Below are 22,438 nucleotides of genomic sequence, written 5' to 3' on the forward strand. Positions count from 1 at the left end.
CCTCTGGGATTAATCCCAACATGAGGCATAGGTAATAACTGACAGCAATTTTGACATTGGGTAACAATATCTCTAGCTTCTTTTCTAGTTATGTCAAATCGATGACGCAATGTCTCAGTTGTAACATGAAATTTTTTATGAAACTCCTTAGCCAATTCTAAATTTGAAAGGAGGGAAAATGCAATCATCTTTGTGGCTCGATCTGCCAGGTCATTTCCATGGGACATGGGCCCCGGTAGACCGGAATGAGCCCTAATGTGTGTAATAAAAACAGGGGATCTTCTGGTAATTAAGGCAAACTGAATCCTTTGAAAAATTTTTGCAAGCTTGCTAGATGCTTTAATCAATCCAGCAGCCTCTAAGATTTTGGTTGCATTTACCACATAACTAGAATCAGAAACAATATTTAAAGGACCTGGAAATTTTTCCAAAACTTTTAGCACTACTAAACATTCCACAATTTGAGGCGAGGTCTTATGATATTGCTTAGAAACAACTTTATTATTAACCACATAAGTTCCTACTCCTGTTTTTGACCCATCTGTATAAACTACCAGTCTATCCCGAAGTGGTTCCTGGGACGAGAAAGGAACCTACTTTTGAAATTTGGACCTTTTTAGTGGCAATATGCAATCCCCATTGCTGTAGGGTTTTTTGCAACAAAGGATACGGCATTAAAATTGAACAGTACCTGAACAGAATGGCGGCAAACTCATAGCTCCACCCTCTTTATCTCCGGACCAGTATGGCAGCTGGCCACATGCAACTGAACTCAGCTGGAAACCCTAAACAAACATGGCAGCCAAACTACAGCTTTACGTGCTTTTTATTGCTGAACCATCATGGCGGCAGGCCATGTGCTAGCATTAGCAGGCTGCAGCTGACAACACCAAGTACAGCCACTAGGTGTTGCTGATACAGTAAACACTGTGGAGCATCTATAATCCCCCACAACCAAAAGTTCTTAGTGATTAAACAAGTTTTAGAATTAACTGCTTAACAGAACAATTTTAAACTGTAAGAATTATTTTAGCCATACCAAACCTATCAGCTAGAATTTTTTCCTTAAAAGAGCATAAAAAACATTTTGTAATGAACAATCACCAGCCCTTTAAATGAATTATAACATATTTATTTAAAATACAGTTGTTTTTTTTAATCATATTAACTCTAAAAGCAAGTTACATTACTATAAAGAGGAGCTTTGAAACTGCCTAACTTTTTAAAATAACCTCCCTGTAGCAGGTAACAAACAAACTCTAAGGAACTTGGTGAAACTTCCCCTTTTTTTGTCTCAAGGTAAAGAACAGGGCGTAAACATGTTTTTTATAAACAAAACAGCTTATCAAACAAATAGCTCTTTACAAGATACATTTTAAAAACTGTAATTTTTTAATTAGCACAAACAATACGGCAGGGTTTTATTTAGTAAATTGATAAGATACCCAAGAGCATAAACCCAGTGAAAAAATTATGAGGGCGTTTAAATAGAAGCAGCTTGGGAAAGGGGCTGGGTTATTGCGGGGGAGAGGGAGGCACATGGGAGGCAGGGCCTCTTTGCCCGAATTAAAGATGGCGCCGGCCACATGGAAACCGCTGATATACCCAAGGTCCCGCCCATTTTTCCCAAAGCCAAGATGGCTGCGCCCAGTTACTGGCCACGTGGAAGCCTCTGATGAAAGCCAAGATGGCTGCGCCCAGTTACCGGCCACGTGGAAGCCTCTGATGAAAGCCAAGATGGCTGCGCCCAGGCATTTAGCGGGAATTTTAATCTTATTGGATAAAGAGGCTTTTCTTTTGGGTTTTTCCTTCTCCTTTTACCTTTCTCTCCCAGGGTGTTTTTTCCCTTATCTCTCACTTCTGTGGCTTTAACATCCACAGAAGGGCCTTTCTTCTTAGAGACATCTCTATTTCTATCCATTGGGGCCCCTAATCTTTTGTCACGTCCTGTTTCTGACATGTCGTCTCGCATCTCCCCTAACACTCCCTTAGTGTCTACTCCTAGCCTTTTGTTAATCTCTTTCCTTCCGAGGCCTCCCTCAAGTTTGCACGAAACCAAAAGAAAGAGGGCTATGGCAGCTATCACAGCAGGGAAGGTCATAAGTGCTTCTGCTAGCTGAAATGAAAAATGAGATAAACCAAGATCGAACATGCCTCTCAGGACTAACCTCGATGTTGCAGTTCTGAATCCTTCCCCACGAACGGGGGCTCTCCTCGGCAGCACCAGCAGTGGGAGGCTCCCTGCTGCCCGGGTGGTTTGGTCCCGGGTTTCGGAATCAGATGTTGAAAGCTGCGTGATCGTCTCGCCAGCAAGAATGCACGCGGACACAAGAATCCTTCTGCAACAGGCCTTTTATTACAGTCAAGCGATGAAAGGAGAGCCACGGGGGACCGGCCCCACGACGCTTGGGGCGGCAGCGCGGCCATGGCACGGGCCCAGCCACCTTGCGGGCGCGGGCGGTGCTCACATTGGCCGATGGACGCCGAGGCCGCGGCCAGGGCGGGCAACCCCTGGGTGGGGAGAGAGGGAGGAGAGTGCCAGGGCCCCGAAGTGGCACTGTTTATATAAGCCCTGGTTGCACCTAAGTGACGTGTCAATACCCTGATTGGCTGCTCACTCTTTACCCTGTCTGACGGCTCGGGCTTGGCGTGCTTAGCGTGCTTACGCAACCCGCACATGCGTACTGGAGGTTCTTTACAGTTTTGAGGGTGGATGTCAGTACCAGTAGATGGCGTCTGAGTCTCAGCTCTCCACACCCCACCCCCAAATAAAAGTAGCAAGACTCAGTTGGATTGCCCCAAGAAGTTCTCTGGATCATTTCTTTCTAAGTGAAGTGTGGGAGAATGAAGACCAGTTCAGTGATGTCAATCCAAAAGGTGTTGTCTCACTGTCTGTGATTCTATATCTCTCATCTCCTCAAAGGATGTTTTCAGCTGGCCAAAATCACACCCCTAGCATGAGACAGCTCACAGCAAAACATCACGTGCCCCCTCACAAGACATCTTCCAGCAAAACAGCACATGGCACAACTGAGTTTTTAAAGAATGACAGATGGGATGTGCATTGAAAGTGTGACAGGAGTCTACTGAGCGCATCTGAAAGACTCTAACTAGCAGTGCTTTCTAAGCAAAGACTCATGACCAAACTTTTGGCAGAGTACAGGGAATCATCAGAAAGAAGGGGAGTTAGTCTGATGGGGAAAGGATAGGAGCTCCACAAGGACCAAATATATCTGGGCACAGGGTCTTTTCTGAGACTGACATTCAACCAAGGACCATGTATGGATTTAACCTAGAACCTCCACTCAGATGTAGCCTGTGGTAGCTCAGTAACCAATTGGTTTCCCAAAGTGAGGGGAACATGGACTATTTCTAACAGGAACTCAATGACTGGCTCTTTGGTCTTCCCACCCCCGAAGGGAGGAGCAGTCCTGTTAGGCCACAGAGGAGGGCTTTGCATCCAGTCCTGAAGGTACCTGATAAAACAGGATCAGATGAATGGGGAGGAGGTCCCCCCCATCAGTGGACTTGGAAAGGGGCACGGTGGAGATGAGCGAGGGAGGGAGGGAGGGACTGGGAGGGAATGAGGGATCGGGACACGGCTGGGATACAGAGTTAATAAAATGTAACTGATAAAAAAAAAAAAAGAAACCAGAAACTTCCACTTCAAACTCTAATTTGAGAGCATAAAACTTTCTTCCCTGGATTCTATGTGTTCATCCAGTTTGTGCTATGGGGTTTTCTTTTCACTTATTTATTTGTTTGTTTGTTTACTTATTTATTTATTCAATAACTTTATAGACTGATCCTAGCCCTCTTTCTTCTCCCCTAAGTCCACCCTCACCCCTCACTCTCTCCATTTGCCTCTCACTTTCTTCTTAGAGAACGGGTGGCCCCAAGGAGTACCTACCTTCCCTGGCACCTCAAGTCACAACAGGACTAAGTACATCATCTCCCTCTGAGAACAGACAAGGCAGCCCAGGTAGGGCAAATTGATCCTAAGGCAGACGATAGAGTCAGATACAGCCTCTGCTCCCATCGTCATCCACATGATGACAAAGCTGCACATTTGGTACGTATGTGTAGGAGGTCTTGGCCTACCCCATGGATTCTCTTTGGTTGGTGGTTCAGTCTCTGTGAGCCCCCATGGGAATAGGTTAGTTTACTATGAAGGACTTCTTATGGTGTTCTTTACCCCTCTAGCTTTGTCAATCCATCTCCCCAGTCTACCACAAAACTCCCTGACCTCAGCATATTGTTTAGATGTGGGTCTCTGCATCTGTTTTCATCAGCTTTTGGATAAAGCCCCTCAGAAGACAGTTAGGCTAAGCTCCTGTCTGCAAGAATAGCAGAGTATCATTAACAGTGTAAGGGGTTGACTCTTTCCCAAAGGGTGGGACTTTAGTTGGGCCAGTCATTGGTTTGCCATTCCCTCAATCTCTGCTCTATCTTTATCCCTACACTTCTTGTAGGCAAACAAAAATATTTCCAGTCGAAGGTTTTATGGGTGAGTAGCTGTCTGCCTTCCTCCACTGTAAGTCCCACTTGGCTACAGGAGGTGGTGGCTTTAGGCTCCCCTGATTTTGTAGTATCAGATAGGGTTACCTCATAGACTCCTATGTCCCAGAGATTCTCTCCACCATTTTCTGATTTCTCTCCCAGTCCTCCCTCAGTACCCCAACTCACCCCACACTCCCCATAGCTGGTCCCCACCCCCATTTACCCTCCCCACCCCCTCTCTCATCCAGTTCCCTCTCTCCATCTACTTAAATTGTTTGTTTTATTTCCTCTTCTGACTGAGATTCAAGCATCCTCCTTTGGATCCTTCTTGGCTTCCTTAGGTCTCTGTATTGTAGCATGATTATCCTGCACTTTATGGCTAATATCCACTTAGAAGTGAGTATATACCATGAGTACCTTTCTGGGTCTGGGTTACCTCACTCAGGATGAGTTTTTCTAGTTCCATCAATTTGTCTACAAATTTCATGATGTCTTTGTTTTTAACAGCTGAATTGTGCTCCCTTGGATAAATATAACCCATTTTCTTTATCTATTCTTCAGTTAAGGGACATCTAGATTGTTTCCAGTTTCTAGCTATTACAAACAAAGCTGCTATAAACATAGTTGAGCAAGTGTCCTTGTGATATGGTAGAGCATCTTCTCGGTATATACCTAACAGTGGTATAGCTGGATCTTGAGGCAGAACTATTCGCCACTTTCTGAGAAACTGCAAAATTGATTTCCACAGTGGTTGTCCAAGTTTGCACTCATACCAGCACTGGAGGAGTGTTCCTCTTACTCCACATCCTTTTCAGCATGTGTTGTCCCTTGAGTTTTTCATCTTAGAAATTCTGGCAGATGTAAAAGGGAATCTTAGGGTAATTTTAATTTGCATTTTCATGATGACTAATGATGTTGAACATTTCTTAATGTGCTTCTTGAACATTAGCGATTCCTCTGTTGACAATTCTCTGTTTAGCCTTGTACCACAGGTTTTTTTTTAATTTTTATTTTTTCTTATTAGTTACATTTTATTAACTCTGTATCCCAGCTGTATCCTGCTCCCTCATTCCCTCCCAATCCCACCCTCCTAATTGGGTGACTTTGTTTGTTGTTTAGCTTCTTGAATTCTTTATATATTTTGATATTATCCCTCTGTCAGATAAAGGGTTGGTAAAGATCTTTTCCCATTCTGTAGGCAGCCATTTTGTCCTATTGATAGCGTCCTTTGTTTTACAGAAGCTTTTCCATTTCATGAAGTCCCATTTATTAATTGTTGATATTAGTGTCTGAGCTCTTGATGTTCTGCTCAGAAAGCTTTCTCCTATATCAATGAGTTTAAGTTTATTTTCTTCTTTCTTTTCTATTAGGTTTAGAGTATCTAGTTTTATGATGAAGTCTTTGATCCACTTGGACTTGAGTTTTGTTCAAGTATGGGTAAGTATGGATCTATTTGCATTCTTCTACATGCAGACATACAGTTAGACATTCAAAATCATTTGTTGAAAATGCTTTCTATTTTCCATTGTATGAGATTAACATTACATTCTATCCATGTGTTCACAAACACACTTCTAGAATAAGGAGAGACTAGAAATTCATCTCTTAAAGGAAGCCATTTGTCTTAAAAAGGCACTTGAGAAATATATTTTTGCTAATAATAGTTGCTGAATTTTACTAAAAATATGCTTCATGATTCTAATTTGTTTCTCATTTAGAAGGATAACTTCATTATTTGTCATAAATTATACCAGGTATAGCAAATCAATTATAATATATAGTCATGACTATTGCTCAGATGGCTTAAGTATAAAGTAGAATGTTTGAGTGGATTGCAAGGACTAAAAACTAAAGTTATTACCAAGTAGTGAGAATGAATTTTAAAATGGTAATAGAGTCTGACACAGAATGATATAATCCAGAGGGGCAATTTGAGCCTTATACCTGAATTCTCTTTTGGAAATGAAAAAAAAAAAAAGAGGCTTGGAGAGCTGGCTAATTCTCCACTGGGACTGGACTCACAACTCTACATTTTGACTTTTGGCAGTGGTTTTTATAGTGTTCTCCATGTATTGGAAAAAGAAGCCCTGAAGAGTAGTTAAAAGTGCACACTGCTATTACAGAGATTCTGAACTCAGCACCACCATTCACAGCAGGTGTCTCACTATGTGCCATTCCATCTCTAGGAGATTTTAAATCCTCTGCTGAACTCTGTGTGGACATTTACACAAGCTACACATAGACCCACACATATACACATAATTTTAAAATTAATAAAAATAAATCATTAAAAAAATGAAAGGACAAAACTTAAGACAGTGAAAAAGAAGACTGTGGTTAACAGAGATTTGAGATTATTTTAAATGTGAAATGATGAATCACAACACACTGTCAGAACTGTGAACTTATTCCTCATGGTACCATGAGGATTCATGACAATGCATCAATCAAAAAGCATGAAGCTTTAGAAAACAAATAGGAAGCCTTAATGTTACTAGTAAGTAGTCAGTAAAAGACTCTCTCTATTTTTGTTATACATTTTGGTAAAATTTTATAAATTCCTGATATAAATATATATTTTATTAAGGCATGTATTGATCTTAACCTTCTAACAATTTATTACTGTGTCTTGCATATCACTGATAAACAAATGATATTACTGTGATAATCAGCTTTTATGTCTTAGAATAGTAAAACTATATCTTATTACTATATTAAAGATAATTATTTTATTATTTATAATCAATAAATGTTAAATTTGAATTTTTTTATATATCAAGATATCTATATTCTTGCAGATGGTAACATTGCAAGAAGCCCTGTTCTTAGTGCACTGTCACTCAGAAAATCACCACCCATTTGGTATCTGCATTCATTGAGGTCCAACTGGGGTACTGGGAAGGCAGACACTTTCCTTAGTGGCTCAGCAGCAGTACACACTTGAAGATTTTTACTGGTGCATTTACAAGTCACACACAAAAGAAAGAGAGTGAGACGGAGACAGAGAAAGAAATATAACTATACATTCTCCTGAAATGTATAAAGAGACTCATTTCCATTTTTCTCATCTACTCAGTATTACAACATAATATCTTAATAAAGGCTTCCGAAAGGGCATTTTATTATCTATTATGGGCTTTATACAATAAAACTTCTGAAACCTAGATGCAAGGAGCAAGGATCAGGTTGAAATCCTGAGTAGAAAGATTTTTAAGAGCTATAAGATTGTGGAGTTTGCTTAAGACTGGGATTCCTAGTAATGTCAGAAGCTACTACCATGAAGTCTCAGCAAAATGACTGCCTTTAGCTGGATAAAGACAACAGCAATAGACATTATAGACGTGCTAACATGGACAAGGGAACCTCCAGAAGGCCTCAATTCTAAATAAAGAACTACAGAAAACTAAGGAATATTGAATCTTGTCCATGGACGAGCACAATTGGTTACCCAATACCAATGGTCATCCCTTAAAACATACATAAAGTAACATTATACAAATTGAGGTTATGTTTATGTATGTAAGCATATATGTGGATATATATATATATATATATATATATACACACACACACACAATAATTAGTAATGAGCTGTGAATATTTTGAAAATTTTAAGGAAGAATGGTAGGGAGAAATTAAGTATTATAATCTCAAAATCAAAGAAACAATTAATATAGAAAAATGTTGAGTAAGATGAATCAGTAACTCTTGAAAGCACATAAAATTATTGGCTATCAACTACAGTTACTCAATTACAGAGAGATACATGAGAGTTACTTCAGAAGTTTTACCCATATTCATTTCCAAGATTCTAAGCTCTAAGTTCACTCAGCAGCTTGAAGGCAACTAACTGAACAGTCCAGAGAGTGGTCTGTATCATAGAGCGTAGGAAACAGATTTTAGAGGAAATAGAAGAGACTACTTGCACCTAAGATTACAAAGCTTACTGAAAGGTTCCATATAGTTATCAATAGTTAAAAGCCAAATGTCCCCAACATCTAAATCTGGGGAATTTTAAATTCATATTCAATGCTCAACCACTAATATTTATAGTCCAGAGCAGTATGCTTCTGGCTTGAGAAGGTATAGAGTTTTTTTTCTGGAAGCTGGCATAGTTAACTTCCATTACTTCACAAAGCAACTAAAAATTAATATTATAAGGAAGAGCAGTTATTTTAGTTTCAGAGGTTTTACTTTAGTCCATGGTGGTTTGGCTCTCAGTCTTTGAGGCTGTGTTAAGAAAGAATATTCCAGTATAGGATGCATAGTAGAGCAAACCTGCCCACTTCATGATAGCCAAGAAGGAAACTGAGAGAAAGGGATGTGGGTATATCGGCATATTTTTCACCACCATACTTAAATGATATATTTCCTCTATTTTGGAATCTGAGTAGTATCAATTGCTGAGGGCCAGTCTGTAACCTGTAAGCCTTTGAGGTACAGATCCAAACTCTGAGAGAAGTTGAATTTATAATTTGAGCCTGATAAATAAGGCTCTGGATCACAGGGCTCAAGTGATGTTCAGAGTCAAGCCACTCTAGCCATATAGTTTGTCAACAGCTTGTGTGCTCTAGGGTTGGAATAATGATCAGAAATGCTCTGAGATCTTCCCCTGGCAAGGCCCATATCCTCACTTTGTAGGATCCAGCTTGATGCTGTATAGATCTGAGAGTTTAGTCCACAAGTCCTGAGACTAAAATCTGAACCATTATGATTTGCACAGTATTGAACATTATGCTATCTCTTGTTTACTTTTATACTTACTTTCATCATGGGTGGGTGCCTCTCCATTCCGGGGTTAGGAAAAAAGTGATACATAAATGTTGGGTTTATTCTTAACTTTAACAGTACTTATTTTTGTAAGTACTTAACTACTTACAAAGTACTATGCTTAACTCAGAGGCTGCTAACTCATACCAACTTTCTTAGTTCTCATGAAATCAGATTTGTATGTACATAGGTAATCATTCAAACTGACGTAACATGATAGAGAGATAAGTGCTGGAAATTCCTATTTCATCAGTTTACTAGTGAGTAATAAATAAATGGAGAGGTCACCATTCATATTGTAAAATTACAATACCACATCACTGTCAGGATTCTAAGTATTAAATAGAACAATGGATATAATTATTACATTAATAGCATATTTGCATTGCATTGAATGATTTTATAAACAAAATTGTTTAAAGAGTCAAAATGTACAAATACTGGATTTTTTGAGATTGTGTTATGATTACATTTCTCCCTTTCCCTTCTTCTTTCCAAAGCTCTCATACCACCTTCCTTGTATTCTTTATTTAAATTCATTACTTCCTTTGGCATTATACATACAGAGATAGAAAGAGAGAGAGAGAGAGATTGGCAAATATCCATCCTGTTCAGTGAATATACTGTTACTTGTATGTATGTTTTTCAGAGTTGCACATTTGCCTCTGGGCAATCAACTGTTATGCTCTCCAGTGGGGAATATAATGTCACTTCACCCACTCTCAAAGGAGGAAGGCAACAAAGTTTTCCTCAGCTATAACATCTACAAACCATATTGCAAACCGGCATTCATGATAGCCCTAACGGTGCAATAATGGCACAAATATATTGGCAGTAACTAACAGCTTTATGATGAAGTTAAGCCCTACTTAACAAGAAGGAAATCATACCTAGGACTGGAAACCTAGCTAACTGCTCATTGCTAATAAAATTATGGTTATTGGAAGAGAATCTACAACTGCTAACTTGCTAAACAAGCACAATACCTAACAACAATATAATCATTTGTTCTTATGCCCACAGAGACACATACTCCTCACCACTCAATAAAGAAACCCCTCTTTGCAACAGGCAGAGACCTCTGTAGAAAACAACCAATGAAAATGCAAAGTTGGGTGGCCCAGTCTCAAAGAATATATCTACCAAGCATGCCTACAACTAAGTCTCAGGAAACTTGCAGAGGAGAAGGAGAAAGATTGTGACAGACAGAGGATCAAGGAGTTTGCTATGAGATTGTGTCTACTGATAACATCAGAAGCTATATCCGCAAAGACTCACCAATATGAGTATGAAACATGAGGTGAGTAAGGATAACAGTAATGAACATAACATTGTTGGGGATTTTCTCACACTTATTTTGTTAACTATAGTAGAAACACCAGAGAGTATATGATTAAGACTTCTCTATCACAGCTAGCTTAGACAAAATCAATTTCCCAAAGTAGAGTAAAATTACTAAATTATACAGCCTTCTTAATTTGCACCAATAATAAAACAATAGCCATTGTGTCTGGGATTATAAAATACAAAATAAATTCTATTTATGTAAAATAGAAAAGATTTAATTAATTGATTCATCCATGTATATAGTCCCCATGGCAAGGGGTCTTATTTCTTTGAGGCATGCAAATTCTGTTGACTACGTACCATCTTGGTATCTTGCTGTATTGTTCACTTTTATTCTGTAGATAGGACAAAACTGAGAAAAAGACTCCACCACCTTAGGCTTCACTTTCCATCAAACAGTTTGTCTTGGCACCACACCTTCTTAATGGCATTTTTCATGTCTATATTCCTCAGTGTGTAGATGAGAGGGTTGAATAAAGGAGCAATCATAGTGTAAAATAGAGCAAACACCATGTCATCCCAACAGACTTACCCACTGGAACATAGGTAAAGATGAGTGGCAAGAAGAACATAAATACAACTGTGATATGAGAGCCACAGGTAGAAAGGGCTTTGCGGCGGCTCTTGGATGAATGGGTCCTCAAGTTGGACAAAATGATGATATAAGAAATTACCAAGGCTACAAAGATCAAAATGGACAGCACCCCTTGTGGTGGTAATAATTATAACAATTAGGAGTCTTGTGTCAGTGCAGGCCAGTTGCAGCAGAAGAAATATGTCACAGAAGTAGTGGTCTATTTCATTGGGACCACAAAAGAGAAGTCTGATAATTACCAATACCTGCACACGTGAATGTATAAAAGCACCAATAACTGAGGCTATCACAAGGGCGTAACACACCTGTCTATTCATGGTGATCATGTAATAAAGGGGTTTGCAAATGGCTACATATCTATCATAGGCCATCACTACCAAGATAAATATCTCAGTTGCACCAAAGAAGTGCGCATAAAACATCTGGGACAGACAGCCATTGTAGGAGATAGTGTTGCATTGTACCAATAATTCTATAATCAATTTGGGGGCTATTGTAGAAGTGAAGCAGACATCCATGAAGGACAGGTAGCTGAGAAAAAAAAATACGTTGGCTGCTCACTAAGATGGCTGCTCCTGATGGTGCAAAGAATGAGCAGGTTTCCATGGAGAATAGCAAGATAACAAAGCAAGAACAACACAGAACATATTACCTTGACATCCTCATTATGGAAAAGTCCCAATAAGATAAATTCTGTGAGGTTTTCATATCCCATTGCTTCTGTGTGCTTGAATATATAAAGGGAAAGGATACTGTGCCCAAAGCATTGGTCTTTCAAAACTTTTGACTTATCTTCAAAGTCATTTTTTAACCAATAAGTGTATTAATTGACTGTTTAAGATAATTCAATTGTAAATTTGTTACTTTAAGAAGAGCAATAAGTAAGATGCATGGAGTACTTGCAAGTACAGTAAGTTCATTCATGAGAACAGATCAACAAAATGATACTAATAAACTAATTACAGTGCAAATGAAAAAATAATTTTAGTTGTTGGAGAAATTGCAAAGCTTTACACTTAGTAGAAACAAGGTAGATATCTGAAAAGTTAAACACATACTCTTAGTTCAAAATCGAGATACAAGGTCACATGTTGGCAGCATGGAATTGTGTTTTGTTCAAAGAAAATGTTATTGTAATTCTCAGTCCTTCAAAATTGCTAAAATTACTGAATTCTGAAAATGCATGCTAGCACTCTACACTCTGCTTCAGTGGAATCAATAACATTAATGAACTTCTTCATATCAATCTTAGAAATGTCATTGAAACCTACTATAAAAATAAATAATAAAGGTGATAAAGAGCAACTAGCATAGTTTTGAAGAAGAATGTTCGAGCATAACAGTGACTTCCAAGATTTCACCTTATTTTCCAGTCTGTTCTAGAGGCCCCCACTGGGGTCATCAATTACTCATATTCTGGTATCATTTCTTTTTGGACAGATGTTAGCACCTGCAGGGACACAGAGCACATCCAGAGGACTGCCTTCACTTCAACTGTTTCATCCATTTCCATCTTTAAATTGAACCACATTGTTTTTTTACTTTACCAGATACTCTGTATATGCATGATGATATACCTTAAAATGTCAGTGAAAAATATAAAATATTTTTATTCTTTTTAAATATACTTTATGTAAATATAGTAACTGGTCTAAAATGTGTCAAAAGATGTTCCACTCAAGACAACTTTATAAAAGTAAATCAATTAATCAACCTTATTAACAAATGAAAATGTCACTTTACTATAAAAACTTAGAGCAGTGATAAATCAATGCCTTTTGCCCTGTATGGAAGTACAAGTAAATCTTCAGCAAAAGCTAATTTGAAACACACACACACAAAGAAAGATTATGTATGCATTTTATATACTGTTTCAAATTCCACTCATTGATCTCAAGTTAATACATTATTGTCTAATTATTCCACAAGTCTTTGAAAGTGTCAAATGAGAAAAGGTACAGTTAGAAATCTAAAATCAAGTAAATGTCTAATATATACTTAGAAGTGAGTATAGAGCATGTGTGTCTTTCTGCTTCTGTTACCTCACTCAGGATGATCTTCCCTAATTCCACCCATTTGCCTGCAAATTTCATGATTTCCTTGTTTTTAATATCTGAATAATATTCCATTATAAATGTTGCATAATTTCTGTATGCATTTCTCAGTTAAGGGACATCTATGTTTTTTTTTCCAGATTCTTGCTATAATGAATAAAACTGTTATGTACACGGTTGAACAAATGTCCTTGTTGTGTGGTTGAGCATCTTTCAGATATACGCCCTGGAGTGGTATAGCTGGATCTTGAGGTAGCACTCTTCCTAATTTTCTGAGAAAGTGCCAGATTGATTTCCAAAGTAGTTGTACTACAATAAATAGTCCTAAAAAAGCAAAACAGCAAAGAAGACCCTAGGGAAGATGCTTAATCCTCACTCAGAAGGGCAAATAAGATAGACATCGGAAGCAGGAGAAGACAGAGAACAAGACAGGAGCTTACCACTGATGGCAGCTGAAAGACTACCCAGCAGGATATTGAAGCAGACAATGAAACTCATAGCCAAATGTTGGACAGAGTGCAGGAAATCTTATTGAAGAAGAGGGAGAAAGATCTGGAAGGAACAGGAGCTCCAGAAGAAATCCAACCCAGCCAAAAATTCTGGGTTCTGGCGATCTGCAGAGACTGATGAAACAACCAAGGACTATGCATGGAGAGGACCTAGACCCCCTGCCCAGTTGTAGTCCATGGGCAGCTCAGTCTCCATGGGTTTTCCCTAGTAAGGGGAGCAGAGATGGTCTCTGGCATGAACTCAGTTGCCTGCTCTTTGATCATCTTCTCCTGGCAGGGTGGCCTTACTAGGCCATAGAGAAAGAGGATCCAGGCATTCCTGATGAAACCTGATAGGCTAGGGTCAGACAGTAGGAGAGGAAGACTTGCTCTATCAGTGGACTAGGGAAAAAGGAGGGTGGGACTGGGAGGAGGTGAGGGAGAGGGCAACAGTCAGGATACAAAGTGAATAACTTGTAATTTACAATAATAATGATAATGGAAATGCAAATTAAACGATGTCATATTAATCTGAGTTGTCAGCATTGCACATATATAACTTAAAATCTTTTTTAAGACAAAATTTAATGATAGACTAGGATGTAAGTATTTACCTGAAGAGGAATTTTATTTCAGCAACATGGCTACTCTGGCTAAAATATAGACATGCTCTCAAAACATACCTTTAATTCCAAATAATGAAGGTAAAGTTGGTTTGCAGAAGGAAGCATTGAGTTTGAAGTTCATTCTTGAGTTTAGGGTAGGTCAGCAGAGACAATATTACCTGGAGAGTTTTTTAGAGACCGGTTTCAGAGACAACCAGCTAGACACAGTGAAGACAGATGAACCAGAGAATGAGAAAGAACCAAAGATTAGAACAGATTGCTAGAGTTACTTTGAGACCAAGCAGGACATTTCAGTAAAAATCTGAAAGAAGCCAAATTGATTCAGTCATCTTGAAGGAAGAATTTGAGCCAAAATAGGCTGAGTTGAACCAGTTAGCAAGAGTTCAGAAAGAAATAGAAAGGGTGAGTTTATTCAATAGTGACTCTTAGGGGCTGAAAACATTCTAGTCCTACATAATATTAAGCAGAGAATAGAATCTTCCAGAATGAGGTCTAGGAGAGCAGAAGGAGGCAATAAGCATCAGAGACAGCAATTACATCAGTCAAATCAAAGACAATTTGCATTTAATAATAATTTACATTTAATAATAATAAAGAACCTTACTAAACATTCAAAAGAATATTCATTGCAGCCTTGTAAACAGTTTAAATAAGGAAAAATCTCTAAATACATACTCGTTACAAAGCAGAAATAGAGCATGATACATTTTTACTGTGGAATATAAAACAGGCACTTCAGTAACTTAACTGTATCTGTATGACAGTAAGGAGAATAATATACTGCAAGCATAAATCATAAGGAGTTTCAGCTATGGCCAAAATCTAATAATGACTATATGAAAAAATCATACCCAGCTAATTTCTATGAGTACCTAAGTGTATATAAATGGAGTTTAAAAGGTTTGGAATGACATGGTTACATCTGACACAGACGATCCAAGAAATCCAAGACAAAATAAGAGGACAAAACCTGAGAATAATAGGAATAGAAGAAAAAGAAGATTCCCTCCTCCAAGGCCCAGAAAATGTTTTCAACAAAATCATTGAAGAAAATTTCCCCAACCTAAAGTAGAGTCTTTCATAGGCCATCTGTGATAGCCTTCTGCTGTTCCCTGTCTTCTCCTGCTTCCGATATCTATTGCATTTGTCCTTATGAATGAATACTGAGCATCTTTCCTAGGGTCTTCCTTGTATTTAGCTTCTTTAGGAATATACATTTTAGTATGTTAACCCTATATTATGTGGCTAATATCCACAATCAACAAGATAGACAAACACTTTGCCAAACTAACCAAAAGGCAGAGAGAAACTCTCCAAATCATCAAAATCAGAAAAAGAAAGGGGGAGATAGGGACAGACATTGTGTAAATTCAAAGAATCATTAGATGTTACTTCAAAAGCCTATATGCCACAAAATTTGAAAACCTAAATGTAATGGACAATTTTCTTGATATATTTCATTTACTGAAACTAAACCAAGAGCAGTGAATTTGTATATTTCTAAATAAAGTCAGAGTCTGAGGTATAGGGAACCAAGATTTATTCCATTGTTTTCTAGGGACAAGCAACAAAAACACAGTAATATCCTTTCTTGTCATGATAGGATGTCTCATGTGAGTTTCTTACTCTCTAGAATTGTATCCTGACAACCTCGGTGAAAACGCTGCAGAACTCATCCTCATAATGAACTTCTCATTAGATTCAGTCTTGCACCTACTAGATAACTCCTATTATTTCCTTATCTTTGTAAAGTTAGTTTGTACTTTTCTTTTTTTGTTTGTTTGTTTATTATTATTAATTGCATTTTATTAACTCTGTATCCCAGCTGTATCCCGCTCCCTTATTCCCTCCCAATCCCACCGTCCTTCCCTCAGCTTCTCCCTGCCCCTTTCCAAGTCCACTGATTGGGAAGGACCTCCTCCCCTTTCGTCTGGCCCTGTTTTATCAGGTATCTTCAGGACTGGCTGCAAAGTCCTCCACTGTAGCCTAGCAGGACTGCTCCTCCCTTGGGGGGTGGGAAGATCAAAAAGCCTGCCATTGACTTTCTGTCAGAGATAGTCCCTGTTCCCCTTACTATGGGAAAACAATTGGTTATTGAGCTACCATGAGCTTCGTTCGAGTAAAGGTTCTAGGTTATATCCATACATAGTCTTGGAGAAACAGTTTCAGAAAAAAAACCCCTGTGCCCAGATATACATGGTCCTTGTGGGGCTCCTATCCTTTTCCCGTCATACTAACTCTCCTTCTGCCGAAGGTTTGGTTATGAGTCTTAGTATCTGTTTTGAAACGCTGGTTGATAGGGTCTTTCAGATGCCTTCTGTGGTAGACTCCTGTCATATGTCTAAAGCACATCTCATTTGTCTTTCTAAGTGAGGATTGATCATCTTACTTCGTGTCTGCTTTCTTGTTTATCTTCTTTAGGTGTATAGACTTCATTATATTTATCATATCTTGTAGGTCTATATAAGCAAGTATATACCATGTTTGTCTTTCTCCTTCTGGGATACTTCACTCAGAATGATCTTTTCTAGATTCCACCATTTGCCTGAAAATTTCATGATTTTCTCATTTTTGATTGCTGAGTAGTATTCCATTGTGTTAAAAATACCACTATGTCTGTATCCATTCCTCCGTTGATGGACATCTGGGTTGTTTCCAGATTCTGGCTATTACTAATAAAGCTGCTACAAACATGGTTGAGCAAATGTCCTTGTTGTGTACTTGAGCAAATTTTGGGTATATACCTAGCAGTGGTATAGCTGGGTCTTGAGGAAGCACTATTCCTAATTGTCTGAGTAATCACCAGATTGACTTCCAAAGTGGGTGTACCAGTTTACATTCCCACCAGCAATGGAGGATGGTTCCCCTTTCTCTACAACCTCTCCAGCATGTGTTGTCACTTGAGTTTTTCATCTTGGCCATTCTGATGGTTGTAAGGTGAAATCTCAGGGTTGTTTTTGATTTGCATTTCTGTAATGGCTAATGAGGTTGAGCATTTCTTTAAGTGTTTCTCTGCCATTCAATATTCCTCTATCAAGAATTCTCTGTTTAGCTCTGTTCCCATTTTTTAAGTGGATTACTTGGTTTGCTGCTTTTCAGCTTCTTTAGTTCTTTACATATACTTGATATAAGCCCTCTGCAAGATAAAGGGTTGGTGAAGATTCTTTCCCAATCTGCAGGCAGTCGTTTTGTTTTGATGACTATGTCCTTTGCTTTACAGAAGCTTTTCAGTTTCATGAGGTTCCATTTATTGATTGTTTCTCTTAGAGCCTGTGCTGTTGGTGTTCTGTTCAGGAAGTTGTCTCCTGTGCCAATGAGTTCTAGGCTGTTTTCACTTTTTTTTTTCTAACCGATTTAGAGTATCTAGTTTTATGTTGAGATCTTTGATCCACTTGGACTTTAGTTTTGTGCAAAGTGATAAATATGGATCTATTTTTGTTTTTCTGCATGTAGACATCCAGTTGGACCAGCACCATTTGTTGAAGATGCTATCTTTTTTCCATTGAATAGATTTGGCTCCTTTTTCAAAAATCAAGTATTCATAGGTGTGTGGGTTTATTTCTGGATCTTCTATTCAGTTCCATTGATCCTCCTTTATGTTTCTATGCCAATAGCATGCTGTTTTCATTTCTATTGCTCTGTAGTACAGCTTGAGATAGGGGGTGGACATGCCTACAGACAATCTGCTGTTGTACAGGATTGTTTTTGAGATTCTGGGTTTTTTGTTTCTCCATATGAAGCTGAGAATCTTTTTTTCAAGGTCTGTAAAGAATTGAGTTGGTATTTTGATGGGAATTGCATTGAATCTGTAGATTGCTTTTGTCAGTATGGCCATTTTCACAATGTTAATCCTACCAATCCATGAGCACGGGAGATCTTTCCATCTTCTGATATCTTCTTCAATTTCTTTCTTCAGACACTTGAAGTTTTTCTCATACAGCTCTTTCACTTGCTTGGTTAGTGTCACCCCAAGGTACTTTATGTTATTAGTGGCTATTGTGAAGGGTGTTGTTTCCCGTATTTCTTTCTCGGCCCTTTTGTTGTTGGTATACAGGAGGGCTTCTGATTTTTTTTGAGTTGATTTTGTATCCTGCCACTTTGCTGAAGGTGTTTATCAGCTGGAGGAGTTCTCTGGTTGAATTTTGGAGGCCGGTCATGTATACTATCATATCATCTGCGAATAGTGACAATTTGACTTGTTCCTTTCCAATTTGTATCCCCTTGATCTCCTTTAGTTGTCTTATGGCTCTGGCTAGGACTTCAAGTACTATGTTGAAGAGGTATGGGGAGAGTGGGCAGCCTTGTCTTGTCCCTAATTTCAGTGGGATTGATTTAAGTTTCTCTCCATTGAATTTGATGTTGGCTATAGGCTTGCTGTATATTGTCTTTACTATGTTTAGATATGGGCCTTGTATTCCTGATCTCTCCAAGACTTTAAACATGATTGGGTGTTGGACTTTGTCAAATGCTTTTTCAGTATCTAAGAAGATGATCATGTGTTTTTTCTCCTTGAGTTTGTTTATGTGGTGGATTACATTGATGGATTTCTGTATGTTGAACCACACTTGCATGGCTGGGATGAAGTCTACTTGATCATGGTTGATGGTATCTTTGATGTGTTCTTGGATTTGGTTTGCAAGTATTTTATTGAGTTTTTTTGCATCAATGTTCATTAGAGAGATAGGTCTGAAGTTGTCCTTTTTTCTTGGGTCTTTTTGTGGTTTAGGTCTCAAGGTGACTCTGGCTTCATAGAATGAGATTAGTAATGTTCCTTCTGTTTCTATTTTGTGGAATAGTTTGGAGAGAATTGGGGTTAGCACTTCTTTGAAGGTCTGGTAGAATTCTGCACTGAAACCATCTGGCCCAGGACTTTTTTTGGAAGGAGACTGTTGGTGACTGCTCCTATTTCCTTGGGGGAAATAGGACTATTCAATCTTTCTTCCTGATCTTGACTTAATTTTGGTAAATGGAATCTATTTAGAACATTGTCCATTTCTTTTAGATTTTCAAATTTTGTGCCATGTAGGCTTTTGTAGTAAGACCTAATGATTGTTTGGATTTCCTCAGTGTCTGTAGTTCTGTTCCCCTTTTCATTTCTGATTTTGCTGATTTGGATAGTTTCTCTCTGCCTTTTAGTTAGTTTGGCTAAAAGTTTGTCTATCTTGTTGATTTTTTCAAAGAACCAGCTCTTGGCTTCATTGATTCTTTGAATAGTTTTATTTGTTTCTAGTTGATTGACTTCTGCCCTGAGTTTGATTATTTCCAGCTGTCAGCTCCTCTTGGGTGCATTTGCTTCTTTTTTCTCTTGGGCTTTCAGTTGGGTGATTAAGTTGCTTGTGTGATATGTCACAAAATTTTTCTTGAAGGCATTTAATGCTATGAATTTTCCTCTGAGCACTGCTTTCATTGTGTCCCATAAATTAGGGTATGTTGTACCTTCATTTTCATTGAATTCTAGGAAGTCTTTAATATCTTTCTTTATTTCTTTCTTAACCCAGCTATCGTTGAGCAGCAAGATGTTCAGTTTCCATGTGCTTGTAGGCTTTTTTTTTCTAATTCCAATGTTGTTAATGTCCAGCTTTATTCCATTGTGGTCAGATAGAATACAGGGGATTATTTCAATCTTCTTGTATCTGTTGAGGCTTGCTTTGTGAATAACTATGTGCTCTATTTTGGAGAAGGTTCCATGAGGTGCTGAAAAGAAGGTATAGTCTTTTGCATTTGGGTGGAAAGTTCTGTAGATGTCTATTAGGGCCATTTGATTTAGGACCTCTGTAAGTGCCTTTATTTCCTTATTTGGTTTCTGTATAGATGATCTGTCCCTTGGTCAAAATGGAGTGTTGAAGTCTCCCACCATAAGGTGTTGGGATCGATGTGTGATTTAAGTTTTATTAATGTTTCGGTTGTGAACGTAGGCGCTCTTGTATTTGGGGCATAGATGTTCAGAATTGTGATGTTCTCTTGGTGGATTTTTTCTTTTGATGAGAATGTAGTGTCCCTCCTCATCTTTTTTGATTAATTTTGGTTGAAAGTCTATTTTATTAAATATTAGGATGCTAAACCAGCTTGTTTTCTAGGTCCGTTTGCTTGAAAGACATTTTTCTAGCCCTTTACTCAGAGGTAGTGTTTATCTTTGCTGCAGAGGTGCATTTCTTAGATGCAGCAGAATGTTGGGTCCTGTTTTTGCACCCATTCTGTTAGTCTGTGTCTTTTTATTGGTGAGTTGAGTCCATTGATGTTGATAGATAATAGTGACCAATGTTAGTTTCTTTTTTATTGGAGTCAGTGGTCTTACTGTGTTTCATTGCTTGTTTTCTTTTCATTTTTGTTGGGATATTATCTGTGTGCCATGTTTTCTTGGGTGAAGTTGGTTTCATTGGATTGGAGTTTTCCTTCTAGTATCTTCTGTAGGGCTGGTTTGCTGTGTAGATATTGCCTAAATTTAATTTTGTCATGGAATATTTTGTTTTCTCCATCTACGTTGATTGAAAGCTTTGCAGGGTATAGTAGTCTGAGTTGACATTTGTGATCTCTTAGAGTCTCCATGACACTTGCCCAGGCCCTTCTGGCTTTCATAGTTTCTGATGAGAAGTCTGGTGTGATTCTGATAGGTCTACCTTTATATGTTACTTGGCCTTTTTCCCTTGCTGCTTTTAAAATCTTTTCTTTGTTCTGTAGATTTAGTGTTTTGACTATGATGTGATGTGGTGTGTTTCTTTGCTGGTCTAATCTATTTGGTGTCTGTAGGCCTCTTGTATATTTATGGACATCTCTTTCTTTAAGTTGGGAAATTTTTCTTCTATGATTTTCTTGAAAATATTTTCTGGACCTTGGAGCCTGGAGTCTTCTTTTTCAATTCCTATTATTCTTAGATTTCGTCTTTTCATGGTGTCCTTGATTTTTTGGATATTTTGTGTTTGGCACTTTTCTGATTTTACTTTTTCTTTGAGAGAAATATCAATTTCTGTGAGTCTATCTTCAGCTCCAGAGATTCTCTCTTCCATCTCTTGTATTCTGTTGGTGATGCTTACTTTTGTGGTTCCTGATCTTTTCTCCAAGTTCTCCAGCTCAAGGGTTTTCTCAGTTTGTGTATTCTTTTTTGAATCTAATTCTGTTTTCATGCCTTGCATCATTTCTTCATCTGTTTGAATGTGGATTCTTGTCTCTCTATGATGGTCTCTATTTTTTTGTTCATTTCCTTTCTATATGCCACTAATTTTTTCTCTACTTGTGCCTCTATTTGTTAGGCTATGTTTGCTGTGTTTCTTTAAGAATTTTGTCTATTTCTTCTTTCTTTACCTCCAATTGACTGGCCAAGTCTTTGAAAGATTTGTTCATTTCCTCTTTAACTGACTGAATTTGCATGGTTATTGTTCTGAGAGAGTTGTTTGCTTCCTCTTTATGAGCCTCAAATAGTTGGGTAAGCATAGCTTTAAAGTAATTTGCCTGTGCTTCTGATGAATTAGGGTATCTGTCAATTTTGGGGTTTGCTGGTGAAGTCATGATTTATGTTGGAAGTGTTTTTCGCCTACCCCTGCCAATTGGCTTATCTGAAACCTTTCCTGTTTGTTTTTGGGTTCTGTATTTCAGACTGGTATTATCTCTCTCTGGCATCTGGAGAGTTTTTCAGGAAGCTGAGAGAGGTCCCATGTCGTCAGCGTGTGTGCTGAGGACTAGCTGTACCTGTGGGAGAAAAGTATGCAGGCACAAATGGGGCAAAGGCAGGTGTGAGCACGTATGTGTGTGTGTGTTTGTGTGTGTTTGTGTATGTTGGTGTGTGTATGTGTGTGTAAGTGTATCTCGGGGGACAGCGTGATAGATAATGTTGAACCCTTGAGTGTGTGGGAGGGGCTCTGCACTGTAAATGTAGCAGGCGCTAGCGATGGTTGAGGTACACAATTTCTGGCATTAACTGCTGTAACTCCTCAATTGGACTCAGAGAGCAGGGGCTTCAATGTCCCAGGTGACTCTCTGTTTCCCAAAGTGGGTATGTGGGTGAGAGGGGTTCGATGCCTGGTTTCTGTTTTAGAAGGACCCCGAATCTGGGGCTCTGCAGAT

General features: G+C 38.5%; 1 pseudogene; it reads right to left on the reverse strand.

Moving 5' to 3' along the window:
• Positions 1-10,998: 10,998 nt before the first annotated feature.
• Positions 10,999-11,927, reverse strand: LOC132655415 (olfactory receptor 4P4-like; annotated as a pseudogene).
• Between the last annotated feature and the right edge of the window lie 10,511 nt (positions 11,928-22,438).

Source organism: Meriones unguiculatus, chromosome 7 (assembly GCF_030254825.1).
Source record: "Meriones unguiculatus strain TT.TT164.6M chromosome 7, Bangor_MerUng_6.1, whole genome shotgun sequence".
In the NCBI taxonomy this organism is placed as follows: domain Eukaryota; kingdom Metazoa; phylum Chordata; class Mammalia; order Rodentia; family Muridae; genus Meriones; species Meriones unguiculatus.